Source organism: Hyaena hyaena, unplaced genomic scaffold (genome assembly GCF_003009895.1).
Source record: "Hyaena hyaena isolate Hyena2069 unplaced genomic scaffold, ASM300989v1 scaffold_738, whole genome shotgun sequence".
Lineage (NCBI taxonomy): Eukaryota > Metazoa > Chordata > Mammalia > Carnivora > Hyaenidae > Hyaena > Hyaena hyaena.
The window spans coordinates 277,097-295,308 of NW_024081374.1; the positions used below are offsets into that span (position 1 = coordinate 277,097).

Sequence of the window (18,212 nt, forward strand, 5' to 3'; positions counted from 1 at the left end):
TATGGTGGTTTATATCAGTGACAGATTTCCCTAAATAATATTTTTTAAATGTTTTTATTTATTTCTGAGAGAGAGAGAGAGAAAGACAGCGTGAGCAGGGAAGGGTCAGAGAGAGAGGGAGACACAGAATCTGAAACAGGCTCTAAGAGGCTTTGAGCTAGCTAGCTGTCAGCACAGAGCCCGACGCGAGACTCAAACCCATGAACGGTGAGATCATGACCTGAGCCGAAGTTGGACATTTAACCGACTGAGCCACCCAGGTGCCCCATATTTCCCTAAATAATAAAAGCACCCCTGCCTCTGACCTTAACATTTGTGGTGACATAATGCTACATTGCAACTTAAGTAGCAAAACTGTCCATAGGTGAAGAACATGAAAAAACAATTTTTCTCTGCTTCCTAAGTGGTAAGGAAGCAACTGTCTTTCTCCCCTCCTGAAAGAGTCTCCTTGGAAACATTATGGATCTGATTGCTAACTATAACACGTCGGTCTGTAAGTAAAATCTCGCCAAAAGTCAGATAGCTCTGTGTGTCTCAGACCTAGAGAGGCCTCTAAGTCCTGGATCTCATTTCTGCATGAAATGTAGATACCTAAGTCATCCTAGCACTTTTACCCGGTACCTAGGTACCTGTCCCAGGATGTAACCTTTTGTCTTTATGGAAGGTAAGTTTTATTATCCTTTTAGATCAGAGCAATTAGCACCATAATTTGGGGGAAGAAATGGCTACAGATTTAATCCTGTAATATATGAAAATATTTTCAAGGAGAAATGAAAAGATTCTCTGACTTTATAGTAAATACATTAGGACAATGATAAATCCAGGAATATTTTATTTTCCTATATGTGTTATATCATTTTTATAATTTCTGCTGGATAAAGATGTTAATACTGTACCTGGGGCATAGCAAATACTCTACAAATGATTGACATTGTAATAATAATTAGTGCTTATTATTTTAAGATATTGAAAATGCCTATATTCATGTTTCAGAAAGAATAAAATGGAAATTATTTTTTATTTAATGTATGAAATGAATTTGTGGCTGAAATTTAGGTTGGATGGTGTCATGTCTGTCAAGACCCTTGAAATCTACAGAGAGGATTCTATATTCTCCTCATGGAAGGCTATTTAGCTCACAACTCCCATTTTCTTCCTTGTGAAAGAGTTCCCCCCCATTATGTATATGGACACATATCACTTACACACATGTCTTCCTTGAAGTGCACCTAGGTTTCCATTCTCTCAGGAGCTCTATAAAATGGATTTTATGCCTACTAACACACAGAGACTTCATTGTCTACTAGTAGCTAAATCCAGTAGTTAGAAGATAATCTCTTATTTGCTGCGTTTCTTAACTCATCTTTTAGATTCTAATTATACAGATTCAAATTCTTTCAAATTCCTATTTAATATTCTGATGGTTTTTCAAATAGGGTACTATAATACCTAGCTGGAAACACAAAGCTACTTCACATGAAGTACAGTATAGGATTGTAGGATCAGTACAGGTTGAAGTATTGAAAATGTTGAGTGGAGGATATGGTATGTGGTTGGGCTTTGCTTTTTATAAGAAGTAAAGAAAGAAGACAGCATATCAGTTATGCATACTAATGAGAACTAAGGCCATTTTCTGAATGCATGTTAATTTTTTTCTTCTAGTGACATACAGTGATAAATAAGTGATGAAACTACCCCTTTCTTCATGATTTTATAGGATAATTTTAAAGTACACTGTGATTCATTATTGGTTACTTCTGTGATTAGAGAACAGAAGGAATGCTATTAGCAGTGAATCTATCAGGTTAGAACAGAGACTTTAAGATAATATGCTATGGGCAGTGTAGGGTCATCACAGTTTTTAAACAGGAAGGCAAAAGAATGAGAAACAGTGCTGCTATGAACATTGGGGTACACATGCTCTTATGCCTCAGCATTTCTGTATCCCTTGGGTAAATTCCTAGCAGTGCTATTGCTGGGTCATAGGGGAGTTCTAGTGTTAGTTTCCTGAGGAACCTCCACACTGTTTTCCAGAGGGGCTGTACCAGTTTACATTCCCACCAACAGTGAAGGAGGGTGCCCGTTTCTCCACATCCTCGCCAGCATCTAGAGTTCTCTGATTTGCTCATTTTAGCCACTCTGACTGGCGTGAGGTGGTATCTCAGTGTGGTTTTGATTTGAATTTCCCTGATGAGGAGGGATGCCGAGCATCGTTTCATGTGTCTGTTGGCCATCTGGATGTCCTCTTTGGAGAAGTGTCTGTTTATGTCTTCTGCCCATTTCTTCACTGGGTTGTTTGTTTTTCGGGCGTGTAGTTTGGTGAGTTCCTTATAGATTCTGGATATTAACCCTTTATCTGATATGTCATTTGCAACTATCTTTTCCCATTCCGTTGGTTGCCTATTAATTTTCTGGGTTGTTTCCTTGGCTGTGCAGAAGCTTTTAATCTTGATGAGGTCCCAACAGTTTATTTTTGCTCTTGATTCCCTTGCTTTTGGGGATGTGTCAATAGCTAAAACATGGAAAGAGCCTAAGTGTCCATCAACAGATGAATGGATCAAGAAGATGTGGTTTATCTATACCATGGAATACTACATGGCAATGAGAAACAATGAAATCTGGCCATGTGTAGCAACATGGATGGACCTTGAGGGTGTCATGCTGAGCGAAATAAGTCAGGCAGAGAAGGACAAATATCATATGTTTGCACGTATAGGAGGATTAGGAGGAACTTGACGGAGGAACAAGGGGGAGAAGAAGGGCGGAAATGGTGGGGGAAAGGGAGAGAGGCAAACCATGAGAGACTCTTGAATGCTGACAAAAACTGAGGACTGATGGATGTGGGGGGGAGGGGGGGATGGGCATGGAGGAGGACACTTGTGGGGATGAGTACTGAGTGTTATGTGGAAACTAATTTGACAATAAACTATTTGTAAAAAAAAAAAAAAAGAATGAGAAACAGTATTTTAGGAAAATTTGCCATTGGTAGATTGAATGGAAAGAGATTTGTGTCAGGAAGACCAGTTAGAGAAATACTGGAATAAGCTAAGCAATAAATGATGAGAACAACTAATTTAATTTTGGCCTTTGGAACAGAGAATTCAAAAGAAGAATCAACGTCTTTTCTAGACTTAATTTATGAATGGAAGAAAGAGGTAATATAGAGGTAACCTCAGGATTCTGAAAAAAGAATACAGATTTGTACAGGAAAGCAGCAAATTAATTTTTATGCATATTTGGGTGTTGGCCAGTGACTAGATCCAGAGGAAAAATCTCTATATAGACATTGAACATATATTACTGGAATTTTAGTTAGGAGAATTCATCAGTCTAAAGGTGATGGGTTTTATGTGAGTGAGTAAACCTTCTGAGTTATAAGGCCAAAAAGTAGATTTTAGAGAAATAGCTCAAAGAGAGCTAGGAGGAAAAACAGAGGTGAAGGTCAGAGAACATAGCCAGTATACTTAGGGAAGCTGAAGAAATAGTGATATCAAATTAATGTGGTGTTAGAAGCCAGTCTCAGCCTAAGGATAACCAGAATTGTGGGTGGACTGGCCTTTGTGGTTCTTATTATGGCTGGAAGATGCCCTCTGGAATAACCATGAAGAAACTTTGAAAAAAGATTTACTACTTAAAATTCTTAGAAATTACATGGCACACTTGGGGCTACATATGAAGTTCAGAGGAGGATCAGAGGGAAGAAGAGAGGGAAGGAGGGAAATGGCATGGACTTGGGGTTCTGCTTGTATTGGGATTCAGGGAAGAGGGCCTAGAGCTGTTTATTGGTGAATTTACAACATAAGTATGGGAATTTAAAGTGCAGGAAGAGAAAAAACAAGCAGCCCAAGTGAATGGTTAATGAAATCAACCAAGATCTCTGAAACAAAGAAGCATAGGGCATCAACTGGTTCTTTAAGTAGCTTTGTGGCTAACAGTGTGTTTCTTCTTCTTCTTCTTCTTTTTTTTTTTTTTTTAAGTTTATGGGACACCTGGGCGGCTCAATTGGTTAAGCATCTGACTTCAGCTTAGGTTATGATCTTGAAGTTTGTGAGTTTGAGCCTCGTGTTGGGCTCTGTGCTGACAGAGCTAAAAGCCTGCAGCCTGCTTTGGATTCTGTCTCCCTCTCCCTCTCCGCCCCTCCCTTACTAACTTGCTCTCTCTTCTCCATCTCTCTTTCTCTCTGTCTAGAGATGGTGGGGGGAGGGGGGGAGAAAGAGAATCCCAAGTAGTCTCCACACTGTTAGCATAGAGCCCAGCATGGGGCTTTACCTCAGGAGCCTAACTCATGAATCATGAGATCATGACCTGAGCCAAAATCAAGAGTTGGATGCTTAGCAGACTGAGCCATCCATGTGTCCCTGACAATGTGTTTATTCAGAAGAGCCATCTTTGAAGGGGATGCCTGTTTGAAGCCAATGCTTCACCAGTCAAAAATTAAGTCAGGCACTTGAATTACCAAAAAACAGAAAACCCAGCTGTCAGGGATTATACAACTTGTGGTTAGCAAATCAAATTTTGAAGTGAGGTAAAAGAAAATGAGGTCTGAGAAATCCTCATTAAATCTTGGTTTGAAGCATTATCCAAGATGAAATGGGGTATGATATGGGGGGAGGTCCGAACTCATATATAAATTTGCACATTCAACCACCATCACCCATTATTGCAGAATGATTTGTCAGATAAATTGTGAATAAGCTATTAAATTTGAGCAGTGGGAGAGAGGAGATAGAAGAGAGTGTATGGTGATGGAAGAGCAGTACAGAGTTGGCAGCCATAGGGGTTATCCTGAGGGGTGCTTGAGGAAACAGAATACAGGGGACAATAATGGTCTGGCTCCAAAATGTGTCTTCTGTTAATGCAGGCAGTGACTAGTCTGCTTCTTAGCAAAAGCCCAGGTGATGTTTATCTGATGAGTGGGGATCAAATAAAGGTAACACCAAAAAATACAGCTTTTCCTAATACTCAAGAGGATGAATGCTTGGCATTCTCCTGTTATAAAGAATTCAGCTGAGATGGTGTTGGATTGATCAATTTATATGTGGATAAAAATGAGAAGAACTCTGGAGAGATACCAACTCTATTTCTGCCTAAAGACTTGAAATAAGAGTAGTGGTTGGGGAACGCAGGGGATAAAGGGGTTGGAACCTTAATTTTACAATTGAGCTAGCAGTTCATGATAGGACTCACAGCCTGAGTGACCTGTATTTCCAGACACTTGCCCCTTTCTTGACCCTGTTTGTTTCTGGTTCTGTCGTCTGTGCCCCTAGGGTGAAGCTAAGGACAAAGGACAATTGGGAAGGCAGCTCTGGCCTACAAAAGTAAGCCTTCATTTGTCATTTTAATGGGTGTACCATTTCACCTTAATTTAATTTTCCTACTCTAAGAATATATCTCATTTTGTAAGTTCACAAGCTGACACATCATTCAGAGAGACTATTTATTTTCCCTATATTCTTCACACAAAGGCTGAGATTATTCTTGCAATAGTAATCAAGATCTTCTGTCTTTGGGTTGCAAAGAAAATGCATTCAACTGTACTTGAAAGAGAAAATTGAAATTTGGCTGCAAATGATAAAGCACTTTGAATTCTTTCAATTCTGTCTGTTCATATCAGCTGAGCTGCATTAATAAAAGCATAAAGGTGCCTGTTGCTTGCTATTGGCAAAAAATACAATGTTCAGTTGCCCTAACTGTGGATTAGGTGTGTTGAAGTTTATTCCTATTATAGAACCTTGTGCTCATAGTCCAGTTTTTCTTTGTCAGTGCTAGCATGGTACCAAATGAATTAGGAAAGTAGTCCCCAGAGAAAGACTTTTCCACCAGCTTTAATAGCAGAGAAACTATGAATCTTCAAAAAAAAAAAAATCAAATCTCAAAGTGTAATTGGCTTGTCTATCTGCCTGTTGTAACCTTTGTTTTATTGGCGTAATTGTTTTAGGAAATAATCCTGTAGGCTTATTAGCATGCTTAATGATAGTTTCAGTTATTTATTTTATTAATTGGGTGTGTAAGTCACAAAATTGCTGGTGGGTACATTTACCAATAGAACAACCACCATAATAATACAAGGCATCCAAAAATAAAAGTAGGTTGGTACCTCTGAGATAAAAATTTCTGTAAATAAAGAGTACTGCAGATTTTTCATTTTCCATCAGACGATCTCATGGGCATGCCAATTGTGAAACCATAGTCAAATTTTTGGAAATGCAAGAGTAAGTACCAAATAAAAGTTTATACTCATGTACACTTAATGAGTATTTTTTTTTTTTTTAGCCAGCACTATAACATGAGACCAGTATCACAAGCCTAGGCAAAATTGTGAAGTAGGAATAGGTTATCTTTAGGTACCTCTAGCCTCTTCTTTGTATGCCTAATAATATCCTTTTCTCTAAAATCCTCGTTGATTTTTCTCTCCTCTTCACAATTATTTATTCTCAAGAGAAGATGAAATTCATTAACACTGAAGTTTAAATGATGAAGGTGGTAATGGTGCTATAGAAAGAACTCTTTGAGACCAAACAGCCCTAGCTTCAAAGTCTGCTTATTATCATTTCCAGCTATGTGATTTTAATGAATACATTTTACCTCAGGGAGCTGAGGGTTTGGTGCAGACTGGAGCTTACATAATTTGGGAGAAATACAAAACCATATATATAAGTTTAGATAAGAAGGTAAATATTTACATATTAAAATAACAAATGCAACAAAATTTAGAAAAATAAATTTAGTCATTCCTTAGCCTTATTTATTCATAAAAAAATATTTCCACAACAATAATAAAATCTTACCAAAATAGCTAGTGGTCTGGGGATACAATTACCTATTTTGGTTCTTATTTTCTGAAGATGTGGGGGCTACTTTGATATTATTTCCTTGTAATGAGTCATTTTTTTCTAAGGAAATTTGATATGGGGAAGAAGGCCAAAGTTAGGGTGAAGGAGTCAGGCACCATTGAGTAATTAATCTCTTCAAGTGCACTGAACTCTGACTTCTATACAAACTGATGGCAAGTCCCCAAAATAACTCATAGACAAGGAATGCATGCCCTTGTGTGCTTCAACTTTCCTTTCATGACCAAGCCAGTAAATAACTATTGTAAGATACATCATAATTTCCATCATGGATAATAGAAATAGAGACACATGATATTGCTTTAAAAGATTTACACTTCTACTATCTACTTGTATTAACTCACATGACATTCCTGATAGACTTGTCACACTAATCTTAACAATATCAGTGGTGTCTGATAAAGAACACTTGTGATATTGTTCTTCTTTTTACCCCATACCATAAACTGTAACAGTAATACCAATAATCCCTGCAATTAATATCAAAGGAAGACTCAACAAACTACTGGAGTTAACAAGAGGGAATCTGATTCACCTGGGAGGAAAGGTGCTTTATCTTTGACATTAATGTCTTCGGTAGGCTGTTATTTAGAACCTTTGGGTTGTACTCGATTATAGTCCTTAGTATTTGCCTTTCCTGAAGGATACCCAACAATAGCTAAAAATAAATTTAACAGAATAGGGTGAAAAAATAAGAAAATAAACAAATACAGAAGAGGTCCATTGCACAGAGCTGGCACAAAAGAAACCTACTTACATCTAAGACTCATTTTCTCGTCACTGCATCAGAATAACATGCCTGCAATTTAATTTTGCTTTACAAAGCTCACAAATTTAGCTTTCAGGATGTGTGATTTTTGAAAAATCTGTGGTCTCTTTAGCTTGTGCTTAAGCCAGTGTCATTCTCTAGTGATACAGGCTGGAGAAGAAGGGGAAGAATCAAGAAGCCTAAACAAACTAAGCCATAATAGGATGGCATGATATTCACTAGTCTACTACATACATTTCAAAGTCATGAGGAATATTTAACTTCGACATAAGCTAATGTTTTTCCTGCAGGGCACTGAGATCAGAGAGAAGACAAGGAAACTACATAGTTGTGTTATTCACATTGTATTTTCTTAGATACTTTGTTCATTTGGCATTGGGGGCATCTTTTTTTGATCTCTTTGTCTCATTGCTACTCGCTTTCAGTCCTCTCTGCTGGTCCCCTCCCTCATTCTGACCTTAAATCTTGAAGTACCCCAGAACTCTGACCCTGGACACTTACTATTTTTTTCCCAATGACTTCACTTTCTAGGTGGTCGTTAAATTACCATCCTTATATTAAAGATTCCCCAGGTTCTCTCAGTGACTTGAATCTTTCCCCTGACCTTCAGACCCATATCCAACTTTTACCTAAACCTGATATATCCATATTGAATTCTTGATTTTTCTGTACCAAATCTGTTTTTCCTATAGTATTCTCCTTCAAGTAAGTGGTAACAGTCAAAAATTTTGATGTCATCTTGTCAATCTTTGTTTCACATCCCACATCAGCAAAACTGAATCTGAATCTGAATTCTTAATCTGACTACTTCTCTCCATTTCTGTTGTCATCAGCTTTCATGCAAGCCATCATTTCTAGCCTGGACCCAATTATGTGTAAACATAAATTTGCTGCTTTCAAATTTATATTATTTTTTCCAATCCTGAAGTTACCTTTAAATTACCTCTTCCTTCCATTCATAAACTAAGTCTAGAAAAACTATTGACTCTTTTTTTTAATTCTCTGTTCCAAAGGCCAAAATTAAATTAGATGTTCTCATCATTTATTGCTTAGCTTATTCCAGTTTTTTACTCTCCTACCCCTTGTATCTATTCTAGCTTCCATTTAGCTATACTTCACACATGGTCATAGGGATCTATGTACATAGATATATCTATCTACATATTTAAAGTGTGGATATGCACTCTCTAAATAAAACCCTTTAATGATTTCCTATCACATTCAATAAAATTGAAAATATTTGCTATGGCCCAAAGGCCATATATTATCCAGACGAACTAGTTTCTGTTCCTAGTCACTATTTTCTAGGTGCTTTGCTATTCTATATGGGTAGGACTCTACCTCCGTCCTTGAACTTCTGTTCCCTCTGTCCAGAATGATCTTCACCGAAATGTCCACATGATTTACTGTTGTACTTCTTTCAGTCTATGTTTAAGTGCCAGCTTGAGAGTAAACTTTCCTGCCTGTCCTGCTCAAAGTAGCCCTTTCTTTCTTTCCTTTCTTTTCTTTTCTTTTCTTTTCTTTTCTTTTCTTTTCTTTTCTTTTCTTTTCATTCCTTCCTTCCTTCCTTCCTTCCTTCCTTCCTTCCTTCCTTCCTTCCTTCCTTCCTTCCTTCTTTATATCTTTGTTTATTGCCTGTATCTCCAAGTAGAATGTAAGATCTGTGTGGGACCTGACATGCTCTGATTTGCCCTGTCTTAAATTCCCTGAGACTTAAATTCTCTGAGTCTAAAATGCTTGGTAGACACTGAATAAATATTTAGTGAATGAATGAATAAGGCATCATTAATGTCCTAGGGGCTCCATTTGCTTTAGGGCAGCATCCTTCTGTTGGGATAGGTATAGGAAGTATATCCATAGTCAGATTCATTATAGTTCCCAACCAGTTGCCAGACCCGGCGTTTAGCAGCTAATCTGTACAAGAACAGAAGCCAAATCCCTGTGATTATGAAACTATGCCATGTACTGAGGAAGGCCTAGACTTAGGCTGCTTTTCTGTTGAAACACACCAGAGTAACATAAAGCTTAAGGACTCATTCTAGGTTCTGTGTAGGAGGGGCTTAAGTCTGCTGTCCTACTGCCTTCAGCCAGATTCATTATTTCTAGAGCTGAGCTCAGCTGCCTGTGCAGGTCCGAAGTTTTAATGCTTATGTGAATTTCCTAGTATTCTTCCTGCTGGCATTTATTCATTTGTATAAATCATATTTTTCTAGTAACATATACTAGATAAATGAGGAAACATTGGAAAAACAATTGCAGAAAAAAGCAGATGAGTAGTTTTTTCAAAATTCCAGTTCTCAGAAACATCCATTATTAAAATTTTGATATATTATCAGCTTTATTTTAGTGTGGGTATATATGTGTGTGTGTGTGCTTACATAGTTTGGGTAAGCCAGCAGTACTTATTGAGCAGTATTTGTATTCAAAGCCCTTTGTTCTTAAATATCCTAATAAAAATAGATGAGAGCAAGGGGCGTCTGAGGGCTGTGTTCAGTCAGTGGAGCCTGCTTGGGATTCTCTCTCTCCCCCTCTCTCTCTCTCTCTCTGCACCCCACCCCAATAAATATATAACAACAATAACAACAACAAAATGAGGGGATTTGACTTTTGGTCCTCAGTAACTACTCTGTAGAAGGCATTCTTTTCACCTGAAATTAGATTTCAGTGTTTCCATGTTCACCATTACCCTGTACTTGCATGTACATTCATCCTTTATCATACCTCTCTATTCTTTGGTTCTCTCTGTTCTCCCTCTTCTCTCTCTCTCTCTCTCTCTCTTTCCTCTTTCTCTCTCTCTCTCTCTCTCTCACACACACACACACACACAGACACACACACACGTAACACTCAGCCTACTTGGATGCACAAAAGCAACATTGGAAAACAGAATTCAGTCAGTAAAACGGGAGAGTAAAAATGTGAGAGTTATTTCTGACTTGAAGAAGAGTGATGTCGTGGGAGGCCTGGTGAATATGGGAATTCAGTGCTGAGACTGTTTGTGATAGAACCTAAATCTGGGGACCAGATGGCAGGTCTCTAATAGGACTATACTTTTAGATCTAAGGCCAGACCTAACATGGAAGATGGTAAGTCCTTGCCGGTGAGAATGTAGATTATAAGCATAGTTGGTGATGGAAATATGAGAAATTTTTATGAGGGTAGTCTGTCTAGTTCTACCAAATGGACTTTCTTCCTGGGTTTGTTGAATTAAGTAATACATGATCATTATAGTATCACTAGAAAGTACAGGTAAGTAGCTGCCCATTTACCTTACAAAACCTTTTTGGTGGGGCACCTGGGTGGCTCAGTCAGTTAAACATCTGACTCTTGATTTCAGCTCAGATCATGATCTCATGGTTCATGGGATCAAGCCCTGCATTGGGCTCTGCACTGAGAGTGAAGAGCCTAATTGGGATGCTTTCTCTCGTCTCTGCCCCTTTCCCTGCTCTCTCTCAGATAAAAACCAAACAAACAAAACCAAAAAAAAACCCCACTTAAAAAAACCTTTTGGTGCTTGTTTTGTGGTATTGGTGGTATCTAGAATGAGGGATTAGGGAAAGAGATAGAACTGGGAATTGGAGAAAGTAGAAACGAGATGAATGGGAAAGATCTATCTTTGCAGTATAATTATTCAAGAGGAAATGTAGTAATCTTTCCTCTTTAGAAATATAGTAACCTGTCTCTTACTGTTACTTGTATGTATTACTTTCGTGATTTGAGACAGATTTATTATTTAAATATAATACTTAGGAGCACCTGGGTGGATCAGTTGGTTAAGGGTCCCACTTCGGCTCAGGTCATGATCTTGTGGTCTGTGAGTTCAAGCCCTGAGTTGCGCTCTGTGCTGAAGCCAGCTTCGGATTCTGTGTCTCCCTCTCTCTCTCTGTCCCTCCCCTGCTCATGCTCTGTTTCTCTTCCTCTCAGAAATAAATAAACATTAAAAAATTTAAAAAAAAAATAATACTTCTTAAATTGGCAGTAACAAGCTGAAAATACACCAGGATTTAAATATGGCATGTTTTCCTATAATTCTAAAGGAATTCATTGAAGTTAAGGTAGGATGCAGTGTCCGTTACTTACAGGCACCCTTCTGAGAACCAAAGTCTTTGCCTCAAAGGAAAGCACTAAGTTCTTGTGACACCTTTAAGGGACATCAGTTTGCTACTCCTGTTGTGCTTCTAATGCACAGTACGCAGCATGTGAGTTATTGCTTCTCAGGGAAGTTCTGATAGTCACTGTGAAATGTTGTTTTCCAGATGTTTGAGTCATTAAGAGTAGTGTCAGCACAGCAAGCAGGCTTTCCGTTTCGGGCATCAGTGCCTTCAGCAGGGATTGGCAGCCTACTGGTTCTGGCCTGATTAATAGCACCAAGTAGGAGTGAAGCATGTCCAAGAGGTGGCAGAGGAATCCCTGGACTAGGCTGAGTCCTGCCTTTGTTTCCATTCTCCAAGCTGGCTGTAGGGTGCAGTCGCCTAATTCTGTGGGGGTGAGAGTGAGGCCATTGGGGAAGAGTCAGGTAGTAAGACTGCTTGCCTGCTTAGTATCAGTTGTCAAATGAGGCTTCATTGTCTTATATCTTATGGGATAAAAGTCTTGCATACATGATCTTAGATGAAACCTCTGAGCCCTATATAGTAGGTAGTGTGCAGATGAAGGGCATAAGGCAGCCTTTCCTGGTTTTCATAGATGTCAGACTGGCTAGGAGTAGAATGAAGTTTTGCATTTTAAATGAGTCTATTAGCTTTTTTTTTTTTTCCCCTAATGCCCTTTGGCTAGGAGGACATAGTATCTTTCTTCAGAAAATACACTTGAAAATCTATCCCTTAAATTTCTTGTCAGAAGAAAAAAATGAACAAAATGAAACAGGAAGATTAAGGAGAGATGGGATTCATTCCTTCCCCCCACTCTTTCCCTCGCTTCTTTCCTTTCTATTGGATTTGTATTAAGTCCTTCTAGATAAAGGACACACTTAATGGTAATAATGCTAATTGTTAAAAAAATATGTTTTCGTGTTGCTGAGATTTCTGCCTACAGTGTAAAACACCTGTTCGTGATTTTTTTCCCATATCAATTAACAATTCTGTCCAGTAGGTGGACTCCTTCATGTTCACACAGGAGTTTTCTTTATGCTTTAATCAAAGGTTTTCCTTATACCAAACTTTTGGTTTCACCAAGTTATTAACTGAGGCTGAAAGTAAGTCCTGGAATATTGCATATCCCTGTTTGAGAAATAGCATCATCTTTAGTTTTTTTTTTCCTTTATTTCATTTTTGTTTTAATTTTTATCTTGGCATTTTTATTTATAAATCAGGGTTCCTTTGCAGTAACTAAACTTACCATCTGATTGGATTTTTACAAAACAAACCACATTTCTGGATTATATTCATCATCATATACAAATATGTGAATAATTATAATAATAATGTATTGACACCAAGGACTGATAATTTTATTTGTTCTGAGAATAAGTCTTTTTGTAGTCTCCGTAGTTGTTTTCTTCATATCATTCTTTAGCAAATGATTTTTATAATGCATTATACAATAAGAAATCTGGAACGTGGATTATTTTTAAGCTGGTCCCTGGTACTTATTCTGCTTAGTACCCAAGGCTCACCTGAAGTCGAGTAATGTCTTTGGCAATTTCTCTATGGTCACTGGGACAAGTGCAGATTCTTATTCTGTGTTATAAGTCAGCCTTTGTCCCTAAATTGTTACCTCTCATCCCTGTTCTTTGAAATATCTTATTTTACCATGAGCTTATAGAAACTGAGATGTCTGCATGGCAAAATTGCAATAGTTGACTCAATACATTTATTCTAATACGAAAAATAAATCTCAGCCTGGAACCCAATTTAGGAAAAGCCTCATTTAGGTAACCTTTGTGTGCTATTTTTTTCTGTGATGAGGCCAATGACAATAGCATGTGACTTGAAACCAAATTCTTCTAAAAATTCATTGGCTTCTGATACATTACAGCTTCCACCTCCAGTGGAAAATATAAATGTGGAGGCAAATGGAGAGAAAAAAGATAATCTTTTTTTTCTGTATAATCAAACTAAATTTTTGGTAATTTTATTCTAGATTGTAAATTTGGTGAAGGAAAGGGTTTATATCTTATTCATCTTTATATTTTCCTAGTATGATACCAAACATGGAGGCATAACTGAACAGAATATATTTATTACTTCAAAAACTGAGATAACTTGGATTAGAACTTTCTATTAAACAGTAGAATTAAGGATGTCATTATAGAGAAGAAGATTTTCTAAAAACCCATACACTGATATTTAGGATAGGTAGTTATAGTTTTAAATCATGACTCTTTTTATTAGCTGTCTGACCTTGGGCAAGTTATTGAACCTCTTAGAGCTTGAGCTTTAAGCTTCTCAGTTTCTAAACTATAAGCAATACTTAGAAATAATTGAGGACAAGAACATATAATTTATCCAGAAATATGTTATGAAAACTGCAGACTCAAACCCAGCTCTTCTCATTTCTACTGTATAACACAGGAATTGCTATTCTATACTTTCGGTACTTACAAAGCAAGGACAGGAATTAGAACTCTCCATATTAGTTATGTTCCATCCTGTTCCAGAATGATACAGGGAGAAGAAAAAAAGTATGCTAGAAACTTCGTTTTGAAAGCAGATTTAAATTTTGAAACCTTACTATCTTCTTAATCATCCCTTCCAAATTTGTATGTTAAAATCCTAATACCCAATGTGAAGTTATTAGCAGTTGGTGCCTTTGGAGGATGCTGAGGTCATGAGGGGAGAGCCTTCATGAAGGAGATTAATTGCTTTTATAAAAGAGACACCATGGAGCTCCGTGGCCCCTTCTATCACATGAGGATACAACAGAAGTCTGCAGCCTGTGAGAGAGATTCCACCTGACTATGCTGGCACTCTGATCTTAAGAGTGCCAGCTTCCAGAACTGTGAGAAATAAATATTTATTATTTATAAACCACCCAGTATTTATGGTATTTTTTTAGAGCAGCCTGAATGGGTTAAGACACACCCTGACCAGAATTTTAAATTGATGTTCAGGCAGTGTAATTAAATGTTTAATACCGTATAAGTTGGTAGATAAGAATTAATTTTAGAGAAAACTTTAGTGCCGAAAATAATGTGGAAAGATAGGGATCCTGAAAGGATCAAATTGGAGAGATTATTTTCTAAATTAAGTCAAATAAATGATCAAGCCATATACCATAATATCAAATTTACAAAGTAATTTAAGAAAGTATGAGGAAAATAAACAATTGGTTTTTTAAAGTAATTGGATTTATTAAAGCAATTGAAAGGAACTAATAACATTTCTCACATGGTTAAACATTTTCTTCTAGAATAGAAAAATTTAATCCAGATGTGATTTTAATTATACCCAAGATTGGTACTAGACTTACCTAGGATTCAACCTTGAGTATACAGATAAAATGTACCTTGATTTTTTTTTTTTAATCAAAAGTATAGGGTAGAACAAGGTACATGAAAAGATGTTCAACATCAGGCATCTATTTGCTCATTGGTTAAGTGTTGATTTTGGCTCAGGTCACGATCTCATGATTCGTAAGCAGAGCCTACATAGGATTCTCTGTCTCTCTGCCCCTCCCCTGCTCTCTCTCTAAATAAATAAATAAATATTAAAAGATATTCAACATTGTTAATAATTAGAGAAATGCAAATCAAAATCATAGTGAGATCACCTCCTTGGTTAGAATGGCTGTTATCAAAAAGACAAATGATAAGTGTTGGCGAGGATGTGGAGAAAGGGAACCCTCATATACTGTTGGTGGGAATGTAAATTAGTGCAGCCATGATGGAAAACAGTATGGGGATTCCTCAAAAAATTAAGAGTAGAGCTGCCCTATGATCCAACAACTATTGCACTTCTAGATATTTATCTGAAGAATATAAAACTGCTGATTTGAAAAGATATATGCACTCCTGTGCTTGTTGCAGCATCATTTACAAACCTAAGAAATGGAAACAACCTAAATATCCATTGATGAATGGATAGAGAAGATTTGGTGTATATATACAGTGGAATACTGCTCAGCCACAAAAAAGAATGAAATCTTGACATTTTATGGCAACATGGAGAGACCTTGAAGGTATTAAGCTAAGGGGTGCCTGGGTGGCTCAGTCAGTTAAGTGTCATGGCTCAGGTCATGATCTGATGGTTCGTGAGTTCGAACCCCTCATCAGGCTCTGTGCTGATAGCTCAGAGCCTGGAGCCTGCTTCAGATTCTGTGTCCCTCTCTCGCTCTGCCCCTCCCCTGCTTATGTGTGCACATATTTTCTCTCTCTCTCAATCTCTCTCTTTCCTCTCTCCTCCTCCCAAATAAACAAACATTAAAAAAAGAAGGTATTACCAACTTGACAATAAACTATTTGTAAGAAAAAAAAATTAAAAAAAAAGAAGGTATTAAGCTAAGTAAAACAAGCTAGAAAGACCAAGATACCATATGATTCCACTCATATGTGGAATCTAAATAACAAATGAATGAACAAAACAGAACAAAAAGAAACTCACGGATACAGAAAACAGAGTGGAGTGGGAGGGGGTTACCAGAGGGCAGGGCAAAATGGATGAGAGTCAACTGTATGGTGATAGAAGATAACTAGACTTTGGTGATCACTTTATGTGGATACCGAATTATAATGTAGTATACCTGAAACTTATGTAGTATTATACATCTAGTTTACCCCAGTAAGCAAAAACAAAAACCAAAAAACCCAAAGCCAAAAAATTTAGGGATTTTATTCCCATGTCTATCAAAAATCAGAAGAACCTGACTTTATATGTCTGAAATTATTCAAATTAAGTTACCCAAGAGCCCAAGAGAAGGATATTAATTAAATGTCTCTTCCACATTCCAAAATTCATCACAGGTAATGAGGAATAGTGTAGGTATATAGTAATAATGATGGTTGCAGACAGAAAAAGAGTTAAGAATTGTGGCTACATTAGTATTCAAGAAAATGACCAGTTTGTTCATTCTATTTGATTTTTACCCTACCCGGCAGGCCACTATATCAAATGGCATTCAGAGGATTTCTTTCTTTTGGGCTCTACCTAATATCCTTCGGGCCTTTGCAAATCTGCATGCTATATTGGAAAAGCCTCAGCTTATAAAATGCCCTGTTCTTACAAAAGCAGAGGAAGTAGCAGCCTCAGACTCTGTCTTTGTTAGGACCTCTCTTGAGATATTAATGTATAAGTTTACTAAACTAAAATTTTAATTATAGCCCAGCTTCAGCTGGATCCATTAAAATTGTTTATGGTTCAGGGTATTATATTTACATATCTATTGGCATAATATATAGTGTCATTATAATGTAGTAGTTGAGAAAAAAATCAAATCTTTGTCTTTCCTTAGTCTCTTTTGTCTTTGAGATGTGACAGGAATAGTGGAGAATAAAAGCAATGCATAGCTGGAATCCATTCTTTGTCTTAGAATTGGGGTAAGAACTTTATTCTCATGTAGGTGACATTTATAATATACAGAGTTTAGAAAGAGGAGAGCTTTGGTTGTCAAAGAGATATTTTTGCTATTTTGGGATGAAGGCATCAAAAATTCTAGAACTTTCAGTGAAATATTTTTGCATAGCTTTCAGTCAGTTATACTACCCATTTCTTCAGAATGTCTTGATGATACACCTGATACTGAAGGAGAGGAGAGGAACTTTCTGTATAGTAGAATGGAATCTGTTAAGAGATACCTGGTTGCAGGCCCCAAATTTTTAACTATTCCATCTTTTCTAATGTTTCTTGTTAATCAAGAATGCATATTTTTATGGTAGTATTTTTATTTATTTAAACATTTTTTTTAATAACTTCTGGTTAGCAAGGACTCAGTCCACCACATTAGAACTTCAGCTAGTCAGTACTGGGCTAGTCTAACTGCCTATTTGAGATGATTTTTTTTAAGAAATTGATTTGGAACAACCAAAGTTTTAGTATTGTCCTCAGCTGTATTCAGCACTAATTAGGTATAGCAAGTCTTCATAGTATAAACAGTGGCAGATATGTTTTCAGCATATGTGACACTGTATACTCCTTTTTGGTAACTTGCATCCATCTTTCCTGCCCTAGTTTACTTTATATACATGTGGGTTTACATTACCATTTGAACACATTTTAATAGTTTTCAGAGTCTTAATGATTTTCTTATGGAATCCCTAACTTAGAAATTGGAAACACAATGCAATGAATGTTTTTTACTCCTGAATCATTTGTTAAGTAAGTTACTGATTTGATTCCTTGTAATTCCCAAATATTTCATTGTTTAAACCCTAGAAACAAGGAAATTCTCCCATATAATCATGATATTACTATCAAAACCAAGAAATCAGTTTTGATACATCCAGAGAAATCTCATATTCCAATCAAATTTTGCCAATTATCCTAAATGCATCCTTTATAGAAGGGTCCAGCTTAGTTGTTTTGTCTCTTTTCACTATGTCTGTTTGAAATGTTTCCACAGTTTTTTCTTTGGACTTCTATGACCTTGACACCCTTGAAGATTGCAGGCTGTTTTGTTGTATGCTTCCTCAGTATGAGTATTTCCTCATGATTACATTC

The 18,212-nt window shown here is 37.0% G+C and overlaps 1 protein-coding gene across 6 annotated transcripts in view; it reads left to right on the forward strand.

Annotated features, from left to right (window-relative positions):
- The first annotated feature begins 5,267 nt into the window (after window positions 1-5,267).
- The window catches only part of LOC120220950 (cytochrome c oxidase subunit 7B2, mitochondrial), a 123,226-nt gene continuing 110,281 nt past the window's right edge, over window positions 5,268-18,212 (forward strand). For all 6 annotated transcript variants that reach the window (XM_039218174.1, XM_039218175.1, XM_039218173.1 and 3 more), the window contains exon 1: window positions 5,268-5,318. The gene's annotated coding sequence lies outside the window, so the exon portion shown is untranslated. The remainder of the gene's footprint in view (window positions 5,319-18,212) is intronic.